General features: G+C 37.4%; 1 protein-coding gene across 19 annotated transcripts in view; it reads left to right on the forward strand.

The window, feature by feature from the left end:
- DNM3 (dynamin 3) overlaps positions 1 to 20465 on the forward strand; it is a 565070-nt gene that overhangs the window by 147287 nt on the left and 397318 nt on the right. The gene's annotated exons all lie outside the window — the stretch shown is intronic.

The following is a 20465-nucleotide window of genomic DNA, read 5'->3' on the forward strand; positions in this document are numbered from 1 at the left end:
GGGACAGAGGATCTGAAGCAGACTCTGCACTGATGGCACAGAGCCCAACGTGGGGCTCGAACTCACAAACCGTGAGATCACAACCTGAGTCGAAGTCGGACACTTAATGGACTGAGCCACCCAGGTGTCCCTAATGCATGTAAAATATTATTTAGCTTACAATTATTTGAAATAAGCACATATTGTAAAAGCAGAGATTTATCTTATTTGTGCTGATGTTTTGATTTTTTTCTTTTTGGGAGCTAACAATAGTTTATCTTCAGAGACCCCAAAATGGGGCTCTGTGTGTGTGTGTGGTGTGTGTGTGTGTGTGTGTGTGTGTGTGTGTGTGTGTGTGTTTAAAGTCATTATGGAAGGGCACTCAATGATCTGTCTATTCAGTGTGGAGATACATGTTCCCCAATTCTAGGAATTATTTTTGATAACTAATTGCCCCTACTTTCTCTGTTCTCTTTATCTGGAATTCATATTATTAGTATGTTAGAACTCCTGGATTAACCTTATTTAAAAAAAAAAAACTCCTCTTTTATTCTTTGTCTCTATGTTCTACCATTTGCAAAATTTATTCAACTTTATCTTCAGCTCCTCTAATTAATTTTTCGTTTCTGATATCATTTAAAGAAGTCCCAACAGCATTTTCTCATTTTGTGAATGTTATTTTTATTTTTTAAAATAGCATCATCCTCTTGGTTTTGCAAGTACACTATCTTCTCTAAAGATTTTAATGAGAGGTCTTTTGAAGCTTTCCTTTTGTAATTTACAATGTCTCTGAGTCCATTTTTTTCTGGTCATTTTTCTTGGTCACTGTCTTTGATATCACACCCTTTTTTCAAATGATTGGCGATCTTTTGCTGCTTGCTCAGATACAAGAGTAGAGCACTAATAAGCTGACAGAAATTCTTTATGTGTCTGCATGAGATTCATTGACTAATGGGCATTATCATAGGGTGACTGGGCTGGCCATTTTGTTGGGAGCCTTCCTCAGCTGCTACTAGATGCTACAAGTATTTCCACTTGAGCTGGTCTGATGTAAACCTAATGTCCAGTGTTCTCAGATGGAAGAGGAAGAATTGTTGTCATGGTGACATGGGGTGGTTCTCGCTGTTTAGCATGTAGACTCCTAATGAATCCCTCCGTTTTCATAATGGCATTCCTAAAGGTCTTCCTCAGTCCACAGTCCCTCTATCCTCTTCTGAAAGTAAATCTTCAGTATTCTGCTGAGGTTAAGGAGGAGTAACTATGTGGTTATGCAAGATGGGGGAAAGGGTCTGGAGGTCTAACAACATCGTATAGACATTTTCAGCAAATTCTTCCATTTTTAGCTCCTCTCGCACCCTGGCCTTGGTGCATTTAGTTTTTAAACCTTTCCACAATCTTCATTAGTGATTGTTTTACTTCTTTGTGGCTTCCTTCAGCATCTCTGACATTGGTGCTTGCAACCAAGGAGGTGGAGGTTACAGGTGGCTAGATGGGGACCATCACCAGGGCTCTCCAAAATCAGTGGCGCGGGAAAGCCAGACTAAGGAGTGGGGCTGGGGTCTAGTTATAAAAATGATGCTGTAACAGCCCTGTCTCAGCAACCTTCTTGTCTCACAGGAGACAAAGCCATCGATATCTTATGGGAGCAGAGGTAGCAATTCTATCGGTGGATTCTAGCAAGTGCAGCACAATCGCATTCCTAAAAAGTCCCCTCGAAGTTGAGATGAAACTTCATGGAGAGTACAAATGATATCCCCCAATCTCTGATTCTAGTTTTGTCAGTCTTTGGTTTTGTCTCCTTGGAGGTGGTTCTTTTCTCAGATCTATTCTCCTCACAGGCGGCAAGATGCTTGCAGTTGCCTCTGCCTTACATCCTCACAACTTCAAATATAGTAGAACAGCCAATGGAGAATCTTTTGTTTTTACAAATTCTGAATTTTATGAGAAGTATAAACTAAAAGAAAATTGGCCAACTAATATGTCCTGTAAAGTGTCCTCAATTCTTGAGATTCATTTAACATATTCATGTTCTATTTAACTCCTTTTGTATTGAAGGGATTATTATTTTTTTTTAATGTTTATTTATTTTGATAGAGCATGCATGCGATCGGGGGGAGGAGCAGAGAGAGAGAGAATCCCAAGTAGGCTCTGTGCTGACAGCTGCCCCCAACACTGGACTCAACCTCATGACCTGACCTGAAAGCAAGAGTCAGACGCTTAATGGACTGAGCCACCCAGGCTCCCCTGTGTAGAAGGGATTATTAATGGCAGTGACTATATCTCACTCCTCAGCCTCCTCAAAAGAAAATTCATATATGACCCAAAGCAATAACTCTCATGTGATGGCATAACATTAGGTAGGAGCAATTAATATTGGTGGAGGGAATCATCAGTTTACCAGAAAGAAATCAGTCTTTACAATCTCACTGAGAGTATTAACAACATGTTGTTACAGCATAAGTGAAATACAACATCGAGTTTTAGTCATGGATTTGTAATAGTATGCTACAAATCTGTATCCAGAAGGTTAAATTTGAAATTTTTTGCTAATTTAGGCCTGGCTTATTTTATAAGCCTATTGTTATTAGGTGCTACTTAGAAATTGCCATCTGAATGTTCATGGACTTACCAAAATGAGCGTCATTTCTTATGGATCAGTAGAAATCCTGCTTTGTCAAAGACAGACCTTCCTTATACCAGTTTTTCATATTCTATATGTGGTAGTTCTGAGGACAGATTTTTGTAAGTTTTGCAGATAATTGGAAGATAATTTTGCAAGTAATTAATAATTTTTCAGAAAAGAGAAAACATTCAGTGCTACTGTGTGCCATTTACTTGTCTGACTGATTCCTTCATGGTGATTGCTAAGAAGGACAGATTAATCCATTGCCTGAAGACTCTTAATAAGTATGATTCTTGGGTTAATTACTAAAAGTTCCTTGCTAGCCTCAAGGCTTATAATTTGCTTTCACATCCCTCTTTAAATTCTGTAACACTGTTACACTCAGGAACCCTGAGAACTATCCAAAGGGTTTGCATGATGATCATGTCTCCCTCAGAGATCCATTTTGGTGTGTTGCTAACCTGTGGCTTTGACTGGTCCTGGACATCATTGAAGCTCCAAAGGAAGAGGGTTAATTCTTTCCCAAACCAATAGAGTTCAAATTCTATGTTTTCATCAGTGGTAGAAGAATTAATAGAGAAGGGAAGAAGCTGGAAAGGCCTTAGAATGTGGTGAATAGGGCTATGTTGTATTGGGATTGACAAATAGAGACTTCCATTTACTTTCTGTGCCTTTCTAGTCATTCTGTGAGTATTTTTTAAATATCTGACTCAGAGGTCTAGTTTTCCTTATAATTACCACTTTGGTAAAAAAGCAGTGACATGTGTTGTTTAGATATGTGTTGCTTAATTTCCACATGTTGGTAAAATTCCAAAATTTCTTTCTGTCATTGATTTATAATTTCATTTCATTTTGCTTAGAGAACTTACTTTGTAACATTTCATTCATTTAAAATTTGAGACTTGTTTTATGGTTTAACATGTGACCTGTCCTAGAGACTGTTCTATGTGCATTTGAGAAGAATGTGTATTCTGCCTTTGTTGGGTATAGTGTTCTGTAGATACTTGTTAGGTCTATTTGGTTTATAGTACTACTCAAATACTGGTATTCTGTCTGGCTGTTCTAGTATTGAAATTGAGACATTAAAGTCTACCACTATTATTGATGAGTTATCTATTTCTCCCTTCAATTGTGTCAGCTTTTGCTTTATGTATTTTGGGACGCTGTTGTTAGGTGCATTTATACTTGTTATGTCTTCTTGATGGATTGGCCTTTTGATCATTACAAAATGTCTTTTTTTGTGTCCAGTAACAATTTTTGTCTCGAAATTTATGTTTGATGTTAGTATAACCATTCCAACTCTCCTTTGGTTACTGTTTTCCAGATATATCTTTTTCCATCATTTACTTTCAACCTATATGTGTTTTTGAACATGAAATATGTCTCTTGTAGACAGTGTGTGGTTGGATCATTTTTTAAAACCCATTCTCCAATATTTGCCTTTTGACCAGAGTGTTAAATCCATTTCCATGTTATGTAATTACTGATAAGGCAGAATTTATATCTGTAGTTTGCTATTTGTTTCTGTATGTATTATGTCTTTTGTTTGTCTATTTCTTTATTAGGAGTAGAGAAATAATTTTTTGTTAAAAATATATTTCCTGCTATACCATTTTAATTCCCTTGTCATTTATTTTAATATTTTTAAAGTTATTTTTTACAGGTTGCCATGGAATTATAATTAACATCTTAACTTCTAACAATATAGTTTATATCTAGTACAACTTAATTTCAACAGTCCACAAAAATTTCCTCCCATGTAGCTCCATTTCCTCCCTTTGTTATGTGCTGTAATCACTACCTATCAACACAGGCATATAACTATTTCTTTATGCAGCTGTCTTTTAAATCAGAAAGGAGAAAAAAGAGTTACAAACCAATAATAACACATTTATATTTTCTTTTACCTACATAGCTACTTTCACCAGTGTTCTTTATTTATTTGTGTGGATTTGAGTTACTGTCTAGTGCCCTTTCTTTTCATCCTGAAAGACTCCAGTTAGTATTTCTTTTTTTTGTTAATGTTTATTTTATTTTTGAGACAGAGAGAGACAGAGCACAAGTGGGGGGGGGGGCAGAGAGAGAGGGAGACACAGAATCTGAAACAGGCTCCAGGCTATGAGCTGTCAGCACAGAGCCCAATGCAGGGCTCGAACCCACGAACCGTGAGATCATGACCTGAGCTGAAGTCGGATGCTTAACCGACTGAGCCACCCAGGCGCTCCCAGTTAGTATTTCTTATAGGGCAAGCCTCCTAGTGTGGGATTCTCAGTTTTTATTTATCTGAGAATGTCTTAATTTATCCTTAATTTTTGAAGGAAAATTTTTAGTTAATAGTCTTCCCCCTCCCCCACCACTTTTTGAGTATGTCATCATCTCATTTCCTTCTGACCTCTGTGGTTTTCTGATGAGAAATCAGCTGTTAATCTCATTCAAGACCCCCTTGAATATGATGGATCTTTTCTCTCTTGCTGCTTTCAAGATTTTCTCCTGGTTTTTGAGAGTTTGATTATGATATATGTAGGTGTGGATCTCCTTGATTTTATCCTATTTGGAGTTTGTTGGGGTTTTGAGATGTGTAGATTAATGTTTTTCATCAAGTTTGGGACATTCTCAGGCATTATTTTTTCAACTATTCTTTCTTTTCTTCTCCTCTCTGGCTCCCATGAAATGTATGTGAACATGCTTTATGTGTTTCACAGGTCTCTGAGGCTTTGTTCATTTCTTTTTAAAAAAATTTTTTTTAATGTTTTATTTTTATTATTGAGATACAGAGAGACACAGAACGTGAGCAGGGTAGGGGTAGAGAGAGGGGAGACACAGAATCTGAAGCAGGCTCCAGGCTCCGAGCTGTCAGCACAGAGCCCAATGCTGGCTCGAACTCACAAACTGTGAGATCATGACCTGAGCTGAAGTTGGTCACCCAACCAGCTGAGCCACCCAGGTGCCCCTCACTTATTTTCTTTATTATTGGTTCTTTTGTTTTTCTTTTCTGTTTCTTGGGTGGGAGGAATAATCCCAATTGACCTATCTTCAAGTTTGCTGATTCTTCTGCCTACTCAGATTTTCTGTTGAATCTGTCTAGGGAATTTTTTATTTTTATTATTTTAATTTTCACCTCCAGAATTTCTATTTAGTTCTTTTTAAAACTAATTCCATCTATTGATTGATATTCTGTATTTGGTATAACAGTATGCTTGTACTTTTAAAAATTATGTAGATACGGCTTTTTTTAAGTTCTTTGAACATATTTAAAATAGCTGATTTAAAGTCCTTGGCTAGTAAGTTCAATGTCTGGGCTTCCTCAGAGATAGTTTCTATTGAATGCTTATTTTCCTGTGTATGGGCCATACTTTCTTTGCATATCTTATAGTTTTTTCATTGAAAATAGGACATGTTAAGTAATATAATGTGGTAACACTCAAAAATCAGATTCCTCTCCTCTTCCAATGATTGTTTTTGTTGCCATTTGTTGTTGTTGCTGTTGGTATTTGTTTGCTTAGTAATTTTCCTGAACTAAATCTATAAAGTCTGTATTCTTTGTTGTATGTGGGCATTAGAGCCTTTGCTCAATTTTCTTATTAGTCAGCTAATAACTTGACAGAGATTTTCTTAAGTGTACAGGGCTAATAAGTCTCCCAGCATTTGGTGAAGGTCTTGGTGTGAATTTTGGAATATGCCTTCAATAGCAGGCAGTTTACAATTCTGCCTTAACTTTCACTTCCTGCTTGTGTAGAGGCTTAAGTTTAGCCAGAGTTTGGGGTCTTTTCAGATCTCTCCTGAGAATGTGCACAGCCCCAGGCATGCATGTAGCCTTTTAGATGCTAAATTGTACATATATACAAACCTCAATGATTCTTATCGCCACCTCATTCCCAGCTTTTCGTTTAAATTTTTTGGTCAGATTCTTCTGCCCCAACTCTTATTGCTGCTTAAAGTAGCTGTGATGTTAAATATTACCACTGATTGTTTTTGACATGCTTCCTGGGTAAAAGGCTGTTGTGCTGAGTATACTCTGAGTCAGATCAAATAAAGAAAAGCTCTATAAATAGGTGTTTTTAGAGGATTGCTAGAGAGGTTAAATAATTACAGTTCACTGAAAATGTTATTTTTGGTGTATTCCAATCCTATTCTGTCCCCTCCAGTGGCTTCTGGCTGCTAGTTTTCACTGTGATTTGGGGGGATTTTCATTTTCAAGACTACTGTAGAGCTAAGGAGAGGGGAATGGGAATTGGAAAAGTTCAAACACCACAAATCTTGCTGATCTTACTGAGATTCAGTCATTTTTGTTGAACAAATGCTCCTCAGTTTGTTACAAGCATTTCGTTAATTTGAGAGTTCTGAAAAGTTGATTTTGACAATTTTTTGCCAGTGTTTTTTGTTGCTTTTATGGAGAAATAGGCTTCCCCCTTATTCCATTCCATTATTCTTCATTCTGATCTTATGTAACTTTAATAATTGGGAAATTGTCATATAAAAGACATTTGAATTGGGATGCTGAGGGAAATCTGTTTGTGACATCTGTTACCCTGTTGGTCATTAGGATTGATTTCACTGCCTATGCAAGTAGCCTATTTTCACCACTTCATCTTCAGCTTTCCTGAAGTTTTGTCCATAGCTAATGAGGGTGACCTATTTAGATAATAGAGGGCAATTCTTTATTCAAGGTACCTGAAATATAATCTTATCCACCGATGTACATAATTATATAGTTTTCTGAGAGATGGTCTAATTTAGGCAGTCATGATTTTGTACTAAATTAAGCCTCTTTGACATAGATAGGCCATTTTCAACTGGGCAGGACTTGGGTATATTTGAATATATAGTTGGGAAGTTTATGTTTGCCTAATGATATTAAAAATAAAAGCTTTTATAAAATGAATATTACTATAATGCTGGGATGTATTTATATATGTCTTATATTAAAACAAATGTAATGGTGAATTATTCTCCCTGTATATGTAGAATGTAACACATTTGTGGCTAGAGAAAGCTCAAGCTTATCTTTTGTATCATTTGTGAAAAATAATTTACTGACTAAATGAGGATTTTTAGTAAAACTTTAAGGGGATTGGCTATACTATTTACAAGGTCAAATTCCTAGTCAGTAGAATTAAATGTTTTACATATAATTTTCCCTGTATCATTGTCTTATTATTTTAAAGTGCTCTTACATACTCTTCGTTTCACCAGAATACTGGGAGGTTCGTTTGTTGAGAGGTCCCATTTTGGGGTGAAGAAGTTTATGCAGATGTTGGTGCTTTACACTATTGAATAACATGGCCGTGACCACATAGTGCACTTGTGGTAGCCCCTCCCTCCTCATCTAGAGGTAGCCCCTCTACCTCATTAGACCACTTCTCAATTAGTTATTTTATTCAGTGGTGTACATAAAAGAACACAGAGCTTGGAAGGCCTGTCACTTCCCAGCTGTATGTTCTTGAGCAAGTCGTTCAACTTCTTCGAGCCTTATTATCTCATCCAGAAAGTAAAACGAAGTTATCATAAACCTTGCCTCAAAAAGTTGCTGTAATAATTAAATAAGATAAATGTATCTGTAAAGATAACTCTAAGCTATTAACCAAATGCTAGAAATTATTTTCCTCTTGAAAAGATTCAAAGGACATGACTTTGTTATTTTATTGTACGTAATTTATAGGGATGAGAAACCTATAAAACAATCACTAGCCTTCTGTAACCCAAACTGCTGCCTGTACTAATATGAATTAATGAAGCTTGATAACACATAGAATTATAATAGAATTATTTTGAATATTTTAATATTGTAGCATAAAAATAAAAATAATTTCAGATTCATTTACAAATTGTTAGATTAACTGTAGGTGAAAGGAGATTTTAGCTGGGTCAGGTTGGAGCTGGGGTAGGGTGGAAGGAGGGGTGTTTACTTTGGCTTGATGGGTTTAAGGCACTGTGCCAGCTACCGCTCATAGATTTAGAGTTAGAGGGCAGACTAGGATTCTCAGCACAGTCTCACAATGATTCCTCTAATGAACACTTCCTCTAACTATTAGGAATTTCTACTCAGCTACATTAAAAATTCAGTCACTGCCTTTGTTAGTTCACTAATTTCTTGTTCAACAGACGTTTATAATTCATCTTTTGAGCTAGGTAAAGTGCTCATGGTCAGTAGTATATATTCTATATGCAGGACCACCTGGTAGGAAACTGGACTATATAGATGCTCAGTATATATTTCTTTTTTTTTAATGTTTATTTATTTATTTTGAGAGAGAGAGAGAGAGCGTGTGGGTGTGTGCAAGCAGGTGAGGAGTAGAGAGAGGGAGAGAGAGAATCCCAAGCAGGATCCATACTGTCAGTGAAGATCCCAATGCGGGGCTTGAACTCATGAATCATAAGATCTTGACCTGAGCCAAAATCAAGAGCCAGACGCTTAACCAACTGAGCCACTCAGTCATATTTCTGATACATATATCAGCCCCTCAGTATGTATTTCTGATAATTTTTGTACTTTCCACTATTTAAAAAAAAGCTACTTGTTTGCATGGCATCTTTTCTTATGTGTGAGGTCATAAAAATCCCCAGGGAAAAGTATTCCAGAAGATCTGCTTTATGAACTGAACATTTTCATATTTTAGGGGATGTAATTTGGTTCACAGCATATGTCAGTTCAAGTGAAATGAGTTGTGTAGTAACACCATGTCATATGTTATAACCACAAGTATCCTGTCAAGCAGGTGGCATTACTCAGTTTATATAGGAGGAACTGAGCTTAGAGAACTTGCTCATAATCAAACAGCTGGTAAGTAGCCGAAGCATGATGTAAGCCCACATATCTCTGATAACAGCAGGTCTGGTTTGCCAATGTATCATCAATCTTTCTCACACCAACTGTGTTATAGACACTGTATTCAAGGGTAATCATGAATGCTTCTTAGAATTTTATAAAATTGAAGTGAAACCTGTTTAATGAAGTATTATTGTAGTAAACACAGTAAAACATTGCCAAAGTTACATTGAATTAGATTTTGCCTTACAGTTCTTTTGTAAGGCAGGTATCTATTGGAATATCTCTGCATCAATATGTGTAAGAAATAGACCACTTGGCAAACTTAAAAACTGAACTCTTAGAGCAAATATTATAAATGCTGGAGAAAGAATTGTTTTGGAAGAGTTCATGTTTACATTATCACGTGAATGCTTTTTCATTATTTCCCAAAAGCATTAATGAGCATTATTTTCAACTGGTTTCATGAGATTTTCATTTTTCATACCAGTTTTTAATATGGCTATATTGCTTTAATTTTAAGAGATCATTTTAGTTGCTTTTTCATTTATTCAACACATAGTTAATAAGCAACTACTATATGCCAGGCACCATTCTGAGCATCATGAGAAAATTGGTAAGCAAAACAAAAATTTTAGGCTTATGGGGCTTATATGCTAACAGAGGGAAGAGATGAAAGATAAACAATTATTTTAATATCAGGTTAATATAATGCCAGACACTGATGAGTACTATGAAGAAAACTAAATCAGAATAAGGGGAGAGAGAGAGATTTGGAATGCTATTTTAGGCTGTGGAAGAAGCATTTGAGCAGAGAACTGCTAAGTGAGGGAACAAGCCTTGTGAATATCTGGAGGTGGAGCATTCCAGGCAAAGAAAAGAGTAAGCACAAAGGACTGGGGTGGAACTGGTTTGATGTGTTAAGGAGCCACCAGGAGGCCATTGAGGATGGAGCTCAGTGAGAAGAGAGCAGCAGATTCTAGAATCGGAGAGGTAAGGCAGGGCCCTTGTCATGTGGGTTCTTTTACATCACAAAGACTTCGCATTTGTTCAAAATATAGCTAATGGATGGTTTTGAGTGTAGAGGGACAAGATTTGATTTATGTTTTCATAGGTCAGTCTGGCTGCTATGAGAAGAAATGACTAAAAGAAGGGCATGAATAGAAACAAAGAGATCACTTAGATTATTCCTATAAAGAGATCCTGTGGGGAGACAGAGGATGTGGCTTGGAATAGAGAGGAATGGTACAGAGTGGAGAAGCTGTCAGAGTCAAGATATATTTTGAAAGTAGAGCTGAGAGAACTGATGGCTTGGAGCCTGAAACCTGCTTCAGATTCTGTGTCTCCCTCTCTCTCTCTCTGCCCCTCCCTTGCTTGTGCTCTCTGTCTCTCTCAAAAGTAAATAAACATTTAAAAGAAAGAAGGAAAGTAGAGCTGAGAGTGTCCTGATGGTTTTCTGTGGGAAAAAAAAGAGTCAAGGATGACTTCAAAGGTTTTAACGAAGGAACAAGTTAAATGGTAATGCCACTTGCTAAGATGGAGGTTATTAAGAGAGAGGAAGATGTTTGGGGGAATCAAGAGTTCTATTATGAACATGTAAAATTTGAGATGTTTATTAGACAGGTAAGTAGTGATGATAGAGACTAGAATTCAAGGGAGAGTTTCATGCTGGATTTAAGAATCTGGGAAACATCAGCCTAGAGGTGGTGTAGTGAGTTGAACTATATCCCCCAAAAGATACGTCTAAGACCTCATCTCCCATAACTGTGAGTGTGTCCTTACTTGGGAATAGGATCTTTGCAGATGTAATTAAGAATCTTGGGATGAGATCATCCTAGATTGAGGGTGGACCCCTAAATCTAGTGATTAGTGTGTTTATAAGAGAAAAGAGAGGGAGATTTGGGAGAGACACACAAGGAAGGACATGTGAAGATGGAGGCAGAGATTGGAACTATGCTATCATAGCCCAGAAACTCCCGGAGTCACCAGAGGTTGGAAGAGGCAAGGAAGGATCTTTCTCTGGAGCCTCTTATGGGAGTGATTGTAGCACTGCTAGCACTTTAAATTTCAGACTTCTGGACTCCAGAACTATGAGAAAATAAATTCCTATTGTTTTAAGCCACTGGTCATTTGTTGCAAGAGTCATAGGGAACTAATTCAGATAGTAATTCCTTGAGACTAGTTAAGATCATGTAGGAGATGAATATAGATAGGGAAGAGAAGCATGGTCAAGGAAATAGCTCTGGGGCTCTCCAAGTCTATTTTAGTAGTGTTGGAAGGGAGGAGAAAAAGCAGATGCCACTGAGAAGTGATAGAGAGCCAAGTGAACATGGTACTCCAGAAGGTACAGGAAAAGAGCGTTTTGAGAAGGGCATTGTGATGGATGTGCTAAATGCTGCTGAGAGATCAAGGAGAATGATTTGGTAGGTCAAAGCTGAGCCTACTGTGAGGAAGCCCAATAACACAGTCAGAAATGGAACACAGGACTTGGTAACTACGGGGTAGTGAGATTTCCCTTATATTGTAATGAAGTGGTACACCCAACCTAATGGCATAAAAGGCAGGGCACCCATATGTCTTTGCCTCTCTGGCTTGGCAGTTTACCCAGTCCTTACAGGCTATATTCAACTTGAACCTTATCGTGCTCCTCTGTGAGGAACCAGGGAGGTGCTGGAAAGCTGCATCCATTCAGTCACTTGTATTCTTAGCCCTGAATTCTTCAAACTTGTTGCTGGAAGATTCAGTAGTAAACAGAAGGAAAGCAGCTTGAACTGGGTCTAAATCATCATTACCTCCAATCTTTGTATCTAAATCAGACTTTTATGTTTTCATCTAATAGAGACAAAGGTAGAGAACTGACCATTGGATTTGCCACATGAAAGTCATTGGTGGCTTTGATAACAAGGGCTTGGTAGGGCAGTCTCCTTAGAGAAGGTTCAGAAGGGACTTGAATGTGAGGAAGTAGAGATAGTATATAGGCAGCTCTTTCAAGTTTCACTGTAGAGGGAAGCAGGAAAGTAGGATACTAGTATAAATTCAAAAGAATGTTTTTGAAAGATGGGAGATATTAATAGCATGCTTGTGTGTTGATAAGAATGAGGCAGAAGACAGATAAAATTGGTGAAGGACAGAGATGAGATAAATGTGGAAGAAATAGGATAAAGATAGGATAAATAGATGAGAAAAATCCTTGATTTTCTCAGGGAGTGGGAATATAATGTAGGGCACCTGTGGGTGCCATAGATAGGAGAGAATTAGATTGTCTCTCTATTTTAATCGTAGTGAAGGTAGAGGATATGGATGCAGATGAGGTTAGTTGGTTAGATTGATTGGTAGGGAGAGCACTTTTTTCATGTTGAGTTTATTTATGGTGGTATAATACCCATCTATCCTGGTTGGTTTTAATGGTCTTATAATAAAGACACCATGTTTACACTGCTGTTCAACATCTGCATATTTTTATAGACACTGCTATACCCTAGCTGACAGTTCATCATAAAGAGACACTCACATTTCCTGTAAAGAAAGCAGAGGAGTCAGTCCCAACAGTGGTATTGATTTATTACTTGAGCATGAGTTCATTACCCATGAAGACTCTCATTGTGCCTTTTATTTTCTGGGCACAGCAGTATTTTAGCATTACCCATCAAGTTTGTCGTCTACAATAGAGCGCTGTTCAAAGGCCTCACTAGGGAGGCAAATGTGTCTAGAAATTCCCTTCATGGTGATTTATTTCACAGCAAATGAATTTCATTTCTAAATCTAGCATGACCAGAGGTCTTCCTAGAGTATAAAAACACTCCACGAGGACTGTAAGACCTCTGGTTGGGAAGAGAGTAACGTTTTCTCTTGAGATGAAATTTGTGAATTGGGTCAGAATTTACCATGAAGCTGGAGGTAGACTTCTTTATTTGTTTTCTGGAGGTGTGTTCAACCAACATCTTTAAGCTTGTGCCATTCAACAAGTCTCTGTCTTCAACCTAGAAAAAGTTAAAGTCCATGGGTGATGTAAGCTGATATTGATTGACCTTTAGCAATATTTAGCAGACATTTACTTTTCTGTCTGGTCATGGAGGTGCTGTTAACTTGAACAGAAGCTTCAAGCCTCCAGGCATTAAATCAGCATTCAGAGTATGGTGACTGTGTTTATAAAATACAAGTATAAGAGCAATCCATGGAGAAAAACCCATTTTTCAGGCAGTGTATCTTTCTCTGTAGGTATTCTTTTTCCCCAGTTGGATTCTCATTTTACCTTGAAATTCTTAGCATAAATATTTGACCATATTAAAAAACTAATAGATCTTAAATAATTGCATTAAGAGTCCAAATACCACCTGATACTAATTGAATCAATTAATATGTGTGAAGATATCACTCTTTAAGAAGAAATAACTCAATGTGTATCTCATAGAAGCCATGTTTTAACTTCTTAAGGGATATAGTTTTGAGCTTATTTCTAACATGAATGCAGCTCCTAAAATCAATCAATGTTTTTTTTTTTTTTTTTAAATGGACAAAGAGCTAAGAACAGAGGCTAAAAACAAAAGCATCTGTGGTCTTTGAAAAAGTTGATTTATATCAGTTCTCTTCAATAAATCTTTTAAATTGAGAAGCACTAGGTACTAGGCTTGAACAATGTCTAAGTTAGACAATTTACTCTTTTTTTTTTTAACGTTTATTTATTTTTGAGACAGAGAGAGACAGAGCATGAACGGGGGAGGGGCAGAGAGAGAGGGAGACACAGAATCTGAAGCAGGCTCCAGGCTCTGAGCCATCAGCCCAGAGCCCGACGCGGGGCTCGAACTCACAGACCGTGAGATCGTGACCTGAGCTGAAGTCGGACGCTTAACCGACTGAGCCACCCAGGCACCCCTGACAATTTACTCTTAAGAAAGCAGGGCCCTCAAGTACACATGATCTTGCAGTCCTGATCAAAACTTTGATAGGAGGCTTATGGAGTATATCATCATAATATTATACTCTGAAGTCTGAGAATTACAGATGCACATTTCAAATGCATGTTACTATTTTGCATTGTATGTACTTCAATGTTAAAAGTTACATGCATATGCAATTCAAGTAAGTTTGCCAATCTTATGTTAGAAATCAGCCCCTTTGCAGAGAGAATCGTGCATCTGTAGATTGGTTAAATGGGCTTGCCAAAGTGTCCAGAACTTCCATCTGAGCTTTAAAAAGTTTGTTGAGTCTGAGAACTATATCTAAGATTTATCTACATTTATATATATTACATATAATTCTTTATATCTATATTTATGTATAGAAATAAAAAGTATGTTGAATCTTAGAATTGGAAACATGACCACAAAAATACTTATCTTACAAGGCTTAAAAAATCTTTTTTATAAAAGTGTATATTTTTCATATAGTATTTTTATTAGGAAAAATAAAATGGCCTGGATTATAAAACTTACCATCCAAAAGAATAGGTTTAGAACTTGAATATGCATATGTATAGATGACATTTGAATTCTTTTTAAAAAATAGGAATAAAAGAGAAAAATGAGAGGGCATTTTGGCAAAAGTGAATACACTGTTAAAATGTTATTATTGTCATCAAGATATTATCAGTGTAACAAACCATGGAGATATGGATTCCTAAAACTGACACGTTCATCCCTTTTGCCACTGGGGGTCACTGTAAAGACATTGCTTGAACAAATCTCAAATTTCCCAGAGGTGCTCTTTGTGAAATTTGAATGAAATTTGAATGTGGAGAAAAACACTATTTATGAGAATGACTAAAAAATAAATAAGAAAGCAATAAAACAATTGAAATTAATACCTAAAGGAGCTAAGCAAATAAGAACAAAGCCCTAAGCCAGTAAAAGGAATGAAATAATAAAAATTAGAGCAGAAATAAATGAAAAAGAGACTAGAAAAACATAGAAAAGATCAATGAAATCGGGTACGTGGAAAAGATCAACAAAATTATAAACCTTTAGCCAGATTCATCAAGAAAAAAAGAGGTCTCAAAAATAAAATCAGAAATGAAGGAGGAGAAATAACAACCAATACCACAGAAATAAAAAGGATTATAAGAGAAGAGAATATGAAAAATTATATGCCAAAAAAATGGACAACCTACAAAAAATGGATAAATTCCTAGAAATATATAACCTTCCAAAACTGAATCAGGAAGAAATAGAAAATTTGAGTGAACCCACTGTTAGCAATGAAATAGAATCATTAACCAAACAAATAAAAGTTCAAGACCAGATGGCTTCACAGGTGAATTCTACCACACACTTAAAGAAGAGTTGATACCTGTCTTCTGAGTGCTCCAAAATATAGAAAAGGAAGAGAAGTTTCCAAATTAATTCTATGAGGCCAGCATTACCTTGATACCAAAGCAGATAAAGACACTACAAAAAAAAAACAAACCAAAAAACAAAAAAACTACAGGCCAATATCTCTGATGAACATAGATGCAAAAATCCTCAACAAAATATTAGCAAACCAAAATCAACAATACATTAAAAAAATCATTCACCATGATCAAGTGGGATTTATTTCAGGGACATAAAGGTGGTTCAGTACTCACACATCAATCAATGTGATACATCACATTAACAAGAGAAAGGATAAAAACCATGTCATCACCTCACTAGATGTAGAAAAAGCATCTGATGAAGTACAACATTCGCTCATGATGAAAACTTCCAACAAAATGGGTTTTGAGGGAACATACCTCAACATAATAAAGGCCATTTATGAAAAGCACACAGCTAATATCATAGTCAGTGGTGAAAAAACCAAGAGCTTTTCCTCTAAGAGCAGAAACAAGACCAGGGTGTTCACTGTCACTACTTTTATTCAACATGGTATTGGAAGTCATAGCCACAGCAATCTGGCAAGAAAAAGACATAAAAGGCATCCAAATTGGTAAAGAAGAAGTAAAACTGTTACTATTTGCAGATGACATGACACTATATATAGAAAACCGTAAAGAATCCATGAAAAAAAACTATTAGAACTGATACATGAATTCAGTAAGGTTTGCAGGATACAGAATTAATATATAGAATTATGTTGCATTTCTATACACTAATAATGAAGTAGTAGAAATAGAAATTAAGAAAGTCCCATTTACAATTGCATCAAAAAGAATAAAATACCTAGGAATAAACTTAACCAAGAAGGTGAAAGACCTATACTCTGATAACCATAAAATACTGACTAAAGAAATTGAGGATTACACAAACAAATTCATATTCTATGTGCATGGATTGGAAGAACCAATATTGTTAAAACGTGCATACTACCCAAAGCAATCTACAGATTTCATGCAATCCCTCTCAAAATACCGATAGCATTTTTCATAGAACTGGAACAAATATTGCTAACGTTTGTATAAAACCACAAAAGACCCTGAAGAGCCAAAGCAATTTGGAGAAAGAAAAACAAAGCTGGAGGTATCAGAACCCTAGAGTTCAAGATATACTAAAAACTGTAGTAATCAAAACAGTATGGTACAGGCACAAAAGCATAGATCAATGAAACAGAACAGAAAGTCCAGAAATAAACCCATGCTTTTATGGTCAATTAATTTACAACAAAGGAGGCAAGAATACACAGTGGGAAAAAGATAGTCTCTTCAACAAATACTGTAGGGAAAACTGGACAGCCACATACAAAAAATAAAACTGGACCACTTTCTCATATCATACAAAATAAACTCAATGGATTACCTCCTACAAAAATCAACTCAAAATGGACTACAGATCTAAATGTGAAACTTAAAACCTTAAAATTCTTAGAAGAAATTACTACAGGCAGTAATTTCTTTGACATTGGCCATAGAAACATTTTTCTAGATATGTCTCCTCTGGCAAGGAAAACAAAAGCAAAGATTAAACTAATGGAACTATACCAAAATAAAAATCTTCTGCACAGCAAAAGAAAACATCAATAAAATGAAAAGACAGTCTACTGAATGGAGAAGTTATTTGCATATATTACATTTGATAAGGTGTTAATATCCAAGATGTATAAAGATCTTACACAACTCAACACCAGAAAACCAAATAATCCAAATGAAAATGGGCAGAAGATAGGAATAGACACTTTTCCCAAGAAGACATACAGATGGCCAACAGACACATGCTCAAAATCACTAATTATCAGTGAAATGCAAATCAAAACCACAATGAGATATCACCTCACACCTGCAAGAATGACTAAAATCAAAAAGACAAGAAATAACAAATGTTGACAAGGATGTAGAGAAAAATGAACCATCATGCACTGCTGGTGGGAGTCAAATTGGTACAGGGACTGTGGAAAATGTTATTCAGTTTCCTCAAAAAATTAAAAATAAAATTACCATATGATCCAGTAATTCTACTACTGAGTATTTACCCAAATAAAACAAAACCACTAATTTGAAAAAAAATATATGCACTTTTATGTTTATTGAAGCATTATTTACAATAGCCAAGATATGCAAGCAACCCAAGTGTCCACCAATGGATAAAGAAAATGTAGTATATATATATGCAATGAAATTGACTCAGCCATAAAAAAGAATGAAATCTTGCCATGTGCAACAATATGAATGGACCCAGAGAGTAAAATGCTAAGTGAAATTAATCAGAGAAAGACAAGTATATGATTTCACTCACTTGAGGAATTTAAGAATTAAATGAACAAGAAAAAAAAAAAGAGACAGAATCTGAAGGGAAGATGGTGGCGTAGGAGGACGCTGGGCTCACCTCCTCCTGCTGATCACTTAGCTTTCACCCACACCTGCCTAAATAACCCAGAAAACCACCAGAAGACTAGCAGAACGGATTCTCCGGAGCCAAGCGTAGACGAGAGGCCCACGGAAGAGGGTAGGAAGGGCGGAGAGGCGGTGCGCCCTACACGGACTGGCGGGAGGGAGCCAGGGCGGAGCGGTGGCCTGCTGGCCAAGCAGAGCCCCGAGTCTGGCTGGCAAAAGTAGAGGGGCCAAGACGGAGTGTGTTCTGACAGCAAGCGGAACTTAATATCTGAACGGTTATAAGTTGACAGCTCTGCTCAGAGAGCGGGACGACTGGAGGGCAACGAGAGGGAGAGTTGTTGAGCCCTGGACGACAGAGCTCAGCTTGGCGGGGAACAAAGGCGCTCGCCAGCGCCATCTCCCTTGCCCATCCCCCGGCGAAAATCCCAAAGGGAACCAGTTCCTGCCAGGGAACTTGCTTGCACCATGCAAATACCCAAGGCTGTGCTTCTGCAGATCCATCCCTCCCAGTGCTGCAGGGCTCCACCCGAAGCGGATCTCCGAAGGAAAAGTGAGCTGAGCCTGCCCCTCCCGCCCCCGTGCACCTTGCCGATCCACCCCAGCTAATACGCCAGATCCCCAGCACCACAAGCCTGGCAGTCTGCAAATACCCCAGATGGCCACGCCACCCCACAGTGAATCCCGCCCCTAGGAGAGGGGAAGAGAAGGTACACACCAGTCTGACTGAGGCCCCGGCAGTGGGCTGGGGACAGACATCAGGTCTGACTGCGGCCCCGCCCACCAACGCAAGTTATTCAAGACAGCAGAGAGGAAGTGCCCCGCAGTTCTGCACCACTCCAGGGACTATCCAAAATGACGAAACGGAAGAATTCCCCTCAAAAAAACCTCCAGGAAATAACGACAGCTAACGAGCTGATGAAAAACAATTTAAGCAACATAACAGAAAGTGAATTTAGAATAATAGTCATAAAATTAATCGCTGGGCTTGAAAACAGTATAAACGACAGCAGAGAATCTATTGCTACAGTGATCAAGGGACTAAGGAACAGCCAGGAGGAGCTAAAGAATGCTATTAATGAGCTGCAAAATAAAATGGAGATGACCATGGCTCGGATTGAAGAGGCAGAGGAGAGAATAGGTGAACTAGAAGGTAAAATTATGGAAAAAGAAGAAACTGAGAAAAAGAGAGATAAAAAAAATCCAGGAGTATGAGGGGAAAATTGGAGAACTAAGTGATGCACTAAAGAGAAATAATCTACGCATAATTGGTATTCCAGGTGAGGAAGAGAGAGGGAAAGGTGCTGAAAGTGTACTTGAAGAAATAATAGCTGAGAACTTCTCTGATCTGGGGAAGGAAAGAGGCATTGAAATCCAAGAGGCACAGAGAACTCCCTTCAGACATGACTTGAATCGATCTTCTGCATGACATATCTTAGTGAAACTGGCAAAATACAAGGATAAAGAGAAAATTCTGAAAGCAGTTAGGGATAAACATGCTCTAACATATAAAGGGAGACCGATAAGACTAATGACGGATCTCTCCACTGCAACTTGGCAGGCCAGAAAGGAATGGCAGGAAATCTTCAATGTGATGAACAGAAAAAAAAAATATGCAGCCGAGAATCCTCTATCCAGCAAATCTGTCATTTAGAATACAAGGAGAGATAAAGGTCTTCCCAAACAAACAAAAAATGAAGGAATTCATCATAACTAAACCAGCCCTACAAGAGATCCGAAGGGTGATCCTGTGAGACAAGGTACCAGAGACATCACCACAAGCATGAAATCTACAGACATCACAATGACTCTAAACCCATATCTTTCTATAATAACACTGAATGTAAATGGACTAAATGCTCCAACCAAAAGACATAGGGTATCATAATGGATAAAAAAACAAGACCCATCTATTTGCTGTCTACAAGAGACTCATTTTAGACCTGAAGACACTTTCAGATTGAAAGTGAGGGGATGGAGAACTATTTATCATGCTACTGGAATTCAAAAGAAAGCTGGAGCAGCCATACTTATATCAGACAAACTAGACTTTAAATTAAAGGCTGTAACAAGAGATGAAGAAGGGCATTATATAATAATTACAGGGTCTATCCATCAAGAAGGACTAACAATTATAAATGTCTATTATCTGAATACGGGAGCCCCCAAATATATAAAACAATTACTCACAAACGTAAGCAACCTTATGGATAAGAATGTGGTAATTGCAGGGGACTTTAATACCCCACTTACAACAATGGATAGATCATCTAGACACATGGTCAATAAAGAAACAAGGGCCCTGAATGATACATTGGATCAGATGGACTTGACAGATATAGTTAGAACTCTGCATCCCA

The sequence above is a fragment of the Panthera tigris genome, chromosome F3 (genome assembly GCF_018350195.1).
Source record: "Panthera tigris isolate Pti1 chromosome F3, P.tigris_Pti1_mat1.1, whole genome shotgun sequence".
Lineage (NCBI taxonomy): Eukaryota > Metazoa > Chordata > Mammalia > Carnivora > Felidae > Panthera > Panthera tigris.